The sequence below is a fragment of the Micromys minutus genome (assembly GCF_963924665.1).
Source record: "Micromys minutus genome assembly, chromosome: 7".
Classification (NCBI taxonomy): Eukaryota; Metazoa; Chordata; class Mammalia; order Rodentia; family Muridae; genus Micromys; species Micromys minutus.
This window is the reverse complement of record NC_137976.1, coordinates 54,471,118-54,479,333: the sequence shown is the minus strand read 5'-3', so window position 1 is coordinate 54,479,333 and position 8,216 is coordinate 54,471,118.

Genomic DNA, 8,216 nt, shown 5'->3' with positions numbered 1-8,216 from the left:
AACTCAAGAAGTTAGACACTAGAGAATCAAACAATCCTACTAAAAATGGGGTACAGAGCTAAACAAAAAGCTCTCAGTGGAGGAATATTGAATGACTGAGAAGAATCTAAGGAAGTGCTCGACATCCTTAGCCATCAGAGAAATGCAAATCAAAATAACACTGAGATTCTACCTCACACCAGTCAGAATGGCTAAGAACAAAAATTCAGATGACCACAGATGCTGGCGAGGATGCAGAGAAAGAGGAACACCTCTCTACTGTTGGTGGGGTTGTCAACTGGTACAACCGCTCTGGAAATCAATCTGGAGTTTCCTCAGAAAATTGGACATAGTACTACCTGAAAACCCAGTTTTTCCAGTCTAGGCATATACCCCAGAGACACTCCAACATACAACAAAGACACATCCACCACAATGTTCATAGAAGCCCTATTTATAATAGCCAGAAGGTGGAAAGAACCCAGATGTCCTTCAGTAGACGAATGGATACAAAAATTCTGGTATATTTGCAAAATGGGGTACTACTCAGCTATCAGAAACAATGACTTTGTGAAATTCTCAAGAAAATAGATGCATCTAGGGAATATCATCCTGAGTGAGGTAATTCAGTCACAAAATAACAGACATAATATGTAGTCACTGATAATTGGATACTAACCCCAGAAAGCTCTGAACACCCTAGAAATAACTTACAGACTAAAATCAGGGACTCGACAAGGCTGCCCGCTCTCCCCCTACCTATTCAACATTATACTGGAAGTCCTGGCTGGAGCAATTAGACAGCAAAAGGAGATCACGGGGATACAAATCGGAAAGGAAGAGATAAAAACATCACTCTTTGCCAATGACATAATAGTGTACTTGAGTGACCCCAAAAATTCCACCAGAGAACTCCTACAGCTGATAAACAAGTTCAGCAAAGTGGCTGGATACAAAATTAACTCAAACAAATCAGTAGCCTTCCTATACTCAAAGGACAAACATGTGGAGAAAGAAATTAGGGAAAAGGTACTTTTCACAATCGTCAAAAAAACTATGAAATACCTTGGTGTGACTCTAACTAAGAAAGTGAAGTACCTGTACGACAAGAACTTCAAACCACTAAGGAAAGAAATTGAGGAGTATCTCAGAAAATGGAAAGATCTCCCATGCTCATGGATTGGAAAAATCAACATCTTAAAAATGGTCATCCTACCAAAAGCAATCTACAGATTCAATGCAATCCCCATCAAAATTCCAAGCCAGTTCTTCATGGAATTGGAAAGATCAATGTGCAATTTCATATGGAATAACAAAAGACCTAGAATAGCGAAATCCATCCTCAACAACAAAAAAACATCTGCGGGAATCACTATCCCTGACCTCAAGCTATATTACAAGGCAATTGTGCTGAAAACTGCATGGTACTGGTACAGAAATAGGCATGTGGATCAATGGAACAGAATAGAAGAACCAGAAATGAGCCCTCATGTATATGGTCACCTGATTTTTGACAAAGGAGCAGTAAACATTCAATGGAAAAAGGACAGCAAATGGTGTTGGTCCAACTGGTACTCAGCATGCAAAAGAATGAAAATAGACCCTTTCTTATCTCCTTGTACAAAGCTCAAGTGTAAGTGGGTCAAAGATCTCCACATTAAACCAGATACACTGAAACTATTAGATGAGAAAGTAGGGAAAACCTTAGAACACATAGGCACAGGAGAAAATTTCCTGAAGAAAACACCAATGGCTCAAGCTCTAAGGTCAAAGACTAACAAATGGGACTTAATGAGATTGCAAAGTTTCTGTAAGGCTAAGGACATCGTCAAGAAAACAAAACAGCAACCAACAGAATGGGAAAAGATCTTTACCAACACCACATCAGATAGAGGCCTAATATCCAAGGTGTACAAGGAACTCAAAAAGCTAGACACCAGAGAATCAAATAACCCTATTAAAAAATGGGGTACAGAGGTAAACAAAACGTTTTCAGTTGAGAAACACCGAATGGCCAAGAAACATCTGAGGAAGTGCTCAACATCCTTAGCCATCGGGGAAATGCAAATCAAAACAGCCCTGAGATTCCACCTCACACCAGTCAGATTGGCCAAGATCCAAAACTCAGATGACAGCAGATGCTGGCGAGGCTGCGGAGAAAGAGGAACACTTCTCCACTGTTGGTGGGGTTGTAAGCTAATACAACCACTCTGGAAATATGTCTGGCGATACCTCAGAAAATTGGATATAGTACTACCTGAAGACCCAGCTATTCCACTTCTGGGCATATACCCCAGAGACACTTTAATACACAACAAAGATATATGCACCACAATGTTCATAGCAGCTCTATTTATAATAGCCAGAAGCTGGAAGGAACCCAGATGTCCTTCAGAAGATGAATGGATACAAAAATTGTGGTACATATACACAATGGAATACTACTCAGCCACCAGAAACAATGACTTAACCAAATTCTTAAGAAAATGGCTGCATCTAGAGAATATCATCCTGAGTGAGATAACCCAGTCACAAAAGAACAGACATAATATGCAGTCACTGATAGTGGGATGCTAACCCCAGAGGCTTGCACTCCCCCAGAAACAACTCACAGACTGTATGAAGTCCAAGAAATAAAGAAAACAAAACAAAACAAAAAAATATTTACAAAACAAGAAAACTTTAACTATTTCCATGTTGCATTTGTTTTACATGTACTTTAGCTCATTGTAACTATTAAGTTTTCAAGGCATACAATCAAACCTTAAAAAAAAATCAAGTACTGACTAAAAAATATATTCATATAGTTTTATATAAAAATTATGTTAAAATCTAAAAAAAAGTACTGACAAAAAATGTATAATTTTAAGCAAAAATGTTTAAAATCTGTACATTTATCTTTGTTTTGTAAAATAAAGTTGTTTAAAAAAATAAATAAAATAAAGTTCAATTAAAAAAGAAACTATGTGTCTTTTACAAAGTTCATTGCAACAGACAAATGGAAAGTGTGTATATAGTTATCCATGGGAGTCGGCCTACCACAAAGATCATGACATTACTGAAGGCTTTTGCCATAATTTAGCAAATCTGGTCTGTCCTGTCATTTCATACTCCTGTAGCAGTTTCATTATCTGGATTGAATGTTTCATTTATTGTTAAACCAAAGGAGACGAGCTTTTTCAAAGATCTGAAGACATAGAAATGATATCTTATCAGGTAAACAGATAATATTGGGGATAGGGATACTTAGGAATTATCCATGCAATGGAGTTACAACACAGTTTCATAAGACATTAGACCTGGTTATGCAATGAAGCTTTAGCAATGGGAGGGGGTTTCGTCTTGGGACAGAAAATGATTTCCAGAGGAAGTGGTTGTAAATGGGACTTCAAGGAGAATAAATATCTGGTCAAGCAGAAACACAGCATAAATTTCTAAGCAGAAAATCTGCAGGTAAATGTACAGTGCACTTAGAAATATTTGTATAAATAATACAAGAGATATTTACTTATTTTATGCAATTAATTAGTTAGTTAAGATTCTTGATGTGGAAACTTTCATAATGCAGAGACCTAAGGTACAGACTGATTGATAGTCGCTAATGCTGCCTTGAACCAATTGCTTCCTAGTGTGCTGTCAAGCCAAAGAAGACTAAAGGATGGGGTCAAAGAGGGAGCAGAGTGAAAGCAGTTTCTGTTTTAAAGGAAACTGAGAAAAATTTTCAAGTAGGAAGAGTTGTGTTGAGAGAGAGACATGCTGTTTTGTTTAGTGGTCTTTTGTGGTGTGAACTAGACAGAAGCTAAGGTCATTTTATTTTATTTATTTTTCTAAATTAAAAAAATATTTATTTTATTGATTTACATCCCAAATGTTGTCCCCATCTTGCTCCCTCCTCCCAGAATTCTTCCCCCTTTCTCAATTCTCTTTGCTTCAGAGAGGGTGCTCCCCCACACCCCAGACATCCCCTTTCCATGGGGCATCAAGTCTCCATAGGATTAGGTGTATCCTCTCCCAGTGTTAGTTATTGAGGATGATCATTCTTTAAGGACAGCTATAGCATGTTACTGGAGGGCTCACAGGGCCTTTGCTTGACCTTTATCACAACAGGGAAGGCAAATTTTAACTGATTATGCATGCAGGGTACAGTCACATTTGTCTACTCTATCTTAACTCATTTTACTAATTGTGTAGGCTATCGATCTAGTTATGTAAGTAGCTAACAACCACCATGGGTTCCTGTCCTTACATCCTTGATGAAGACAGCTCATGTCCCACTATGAAGGAGCTGATGGTGGCACTTAAGTACACGATGATCACTAGAGAAGATGCAGTAAGCAACCTACATTTCACATGATATTCTATCATCCCTCAGTCTATCGTTACCAAGTGAAATGTAGATTTCTTACTGTTTCTTTCCAGTGGATCTCCCTGGATGCCAGTATTGATGTTTTAGTGTTGACAACTATGCTCTTGCCAAACTTATACAATGTTGAGATAAAGAAATGTTCCCGGGCAGAGCCAAAATTGGAACAGGAGTAGAGTGTCTAAGTTTTACAATAACTTGATTTTTTTTGACTTCTTCTCAATTCAGCCTTAGTACCTTCCCCAACCCCCCTCCTGCTGACCACCTAGAACATCATCTACCATGGCTGCATTAGCACATCTTTCCTTAAGCAATGCAACAAATGCACATATCCCTGTTTCAGGATGAAATTCCAAGCATGCATATCTGGATTGATGGCATTGCAGAAGTCTCCACTGCCAGACTCCCACCTTGAAATGTAAGGCCAAGTGCATTGAAATGTAATATCTCTAGTCATTTTTCTAATGAAGGCTCCAACAGCAGCATGCTTCTTATTACTGCTGCTTACCCCCAATCCCAGGTCCCCCAAATCTGGTGTTGGGAGGTTTTGAAGTAAAATGGAAACCAGCAGAGAGCAACTTAAAGCACCTCTGTAAACATGTAATGGACACTGTGAGGAGCCAGATCTTAGTATTGGATTGGAACAGTGGCTTTTCAGGCCCATAAAGTCAGTATTACTGTGGTGTCGGAGCAGATGAAGCCTGTGGCAGAAAGATCCTGGCCTAGTCATTTGCAAGCTGGAGTGTAGTGCAACAATTTAAGCTTATCCGAGGCTAGCTTACAAATAAATAAGACTCAGACTATGATTATTTTAATTGGCTTTGACAATTACTGAGGTGTTGCCTGTGCCCGGACTACTCACTGCTTAATCCTATTTGCCATTTGGGGTTGGAGATGAGATGTCAAGGAAGTTTGAAAGCACAGACTCCTGGGAGCAAGTGAGAAAGGTATAGCAAGCTGCTATGATAATCCACAAAAGTGCCCTTTAAACACTCTACCTGCTCCTTTGGTCCCAAACGAAGTCTTCAATTCCAAGCAGTGGTTCCCGATTGGCTGGCATTGTCTGCGTCAGCAATTCTTGGTCTCTTATGAAGTCTTCCGTTAGGGCCTCCTGCAGTAATTGCCTTTTCAGCTTCATGGTTCTCATTTAGGCAGAGGTGGTCACTGCCTTCTTCCTAGACTGGGGATAAGCCCTAATCTACTCTTCTAACAGCTGGCCTGGCATCCTCTCCAGTGGTGTATCCCAGATACTTGATGTTTCTCTTGGACATGTGCTTATGGTCTGTCTCCCCGTATAGCAGCTTCCTCTCTCTTTTCTTGTTCTTCCACCTTCTCCACCTGATGTCTCTTCTCACTTTCTTCTTAACCTCCAGCCAAGTCACTCAAAATCCACCTACCTCTAATCCCTCCAGTAGCTGGCTGTGGCCAATTTTTTATAACAAATAGTTTTAAATTAAGGAACACAGTTTGCCCCAGAAAAGCTTGTCATCAGGATAAATGTCACTTGTAGGCCTAGACCTTTAGATATAGAATTTAGCATTATAATACATAGCAACACACCAAACCTTAACAATGGAGTTACTGTTAGTGGAATGAGTGCTGAGGTCATGCCTGTCCTGTGGGAAGTCTAAATAGGACCCTATAAGGGAACTCAGGCCATCCCTGGGAAATGGAATGGGCAGGTTGTTGTAGAAAAAAAGCCATGGAATAGCCAAGTAAGCAGTACCAGTGTCGCGTCTGAATTTATTATATCAAGGAGCGAGGACAGTACCTGTGCCAGGCTGGCTTCCATGAAGCCATTATCATCAATGGCCATCAGTGATCTTTCTACTGGTGTTGGGACCATAATGTTAACATCAGATTCCCAGGACTTTCATTAAGAGCAGAAAGGTTACCTGGAACCAATTGTGGTTCTCCGTTGTGGTATCAGAATCTGTCCTCCAGAAAGTCTGCTCTGGGAGAATGGTGATGAGCCTTTTCAATACACAACCTAAAAGTGGACTGGGCTTCAGTATCCAGAGGCCCCCACCCCTAGCTCCTATTTCACTTCAGCTCTTTAACGCTCACAGTTGTCTGGGCTGCCAAAAGATGGAATAACTGATCATGTTCATTTTTCATGAAAACCTTGCTTTCACTGGTCGTGGTAGAGGGTTCAGTTTCTTAATCTCATCACCCCTAACCCTATGTCCTGCATTCCTGAAGCTTTCTAATGCATCAGTCATAGACATCGTGGCAAAGCTCCCTCCATCTCACTGAGTGAGCTTTCTCAGGAGGTGTAGCTATTTACACAAAGCAGGTGCATCTGTGAAGTAGCAGAGAAATTTTCCAAGGAAAAACCCATCTTTGCTTAGGATAGCAATCTGTAAGATCTTATGTTTTATTCAAAATTTCAAAATAATTTTAAAGCAATTTTATACTTAAGTGCTATATTTGACCGATTTCTACCTCTCCTTCTCCAACTTTCTTCAAAAATTATTTATTACTATTGAGTTTGTATATAGTTTTTGTGAGGACCATGCATGCATCACAATTCTCATTTTGCACCTTTATGTACATTCTAGGAGAAGGGCATGTGCTTTATTCATTGAGCCATCTCACCTGCCCAGGAAGCTTTTATTTCTTAAAGTAAACTCAACTCTTTATTACAAGTTGAAGTAGGGGGAAGTGGAGGGGTTGAGGAAGGTGTGCCTCCTTTGCTTGGGGCCACATACCATTCATGGACACAAAGCTCAGATCATCAACTGATCAACTGATGGATGCCCCACCTTAAAAGGTCCTTCATTTATACATAAGTCAAAATATACCTTTCTATATCTATCTATTCTTAGTTCATTTATTTAGCCTATCATCTCTATCTATCTATCTATCTATCTATCTATCTATCTATCTATCTATCTATCTATCTATCCATCTATCTATCTCTATCTGAATACCTCTCAATATCTCTATCTATGTATCTCAATATCTCTATCTATGTATCTATGTATCTATGTGTCTGTCTGTCTGTCTGTCTGTTTATCTATCTACCCCATCCTCTCTAATATTTCTCTGTATAAAGCCATCCTGGTCACTGGTGCCAAATTTGAGGTGAAAAGTTTGGTTTAGAAATAGGATCGATTTTTAATGGGAAAGAAACATTAGACAATTTGGTTAATTTAGGTCTTGATTTTCACCATCACTTAAGGAATCCCTGTTTATTTTTCTGTTAGAGCAGGTACTGGATGGTTAACAGGAACATGTGAGTTACTTTCACTTATCTGAGCCTTGAGCTTAGATTTAGGTACATCTATCTATATACTAGTTTAGACGTATCAGCTGATCAACTTGAGCATTTGCATTAATAGAAGGTATTGGGGTTATTTTCTGGTAAGTCTAGTATGTTATTACAATTCCTCTTTCTCTCTAATATATATATATATATATAATTTCATAATTATATATATAATTTAAAGCATATAAATTATATATATAAATATAATTATATATATATAATTTAAAGCACAACCAAATTCATATTTTAGTCAAGGTTCTAAAGAGTCTAAACAAAATTTTATAGAATTAACTGTTTCAATTCTCCCCTTTCATTTGCCTCTTGGAGAAACTAGGGACAGTTCTGGTGTTAAAATGCTTATAATTTCATATTCTACCATCTTTTCTCCCAACACAGAATATCCCTCTCCTTGTTAAGATTCACAAGGAGTTATTTTTCCTTTGATAGCAGACATACTCCCACCTCCATTGCTACTTCCCCTGCTGTTCTCTCTTGTTCTTGTGCTGGCCGCAGCAGGTGGCCCTGGTTTTCTCTTGCTATGATGATTTCTAATTGTCATGTACACTATATTCAGATTTACATAACACTTCATTGTAAGCAAAC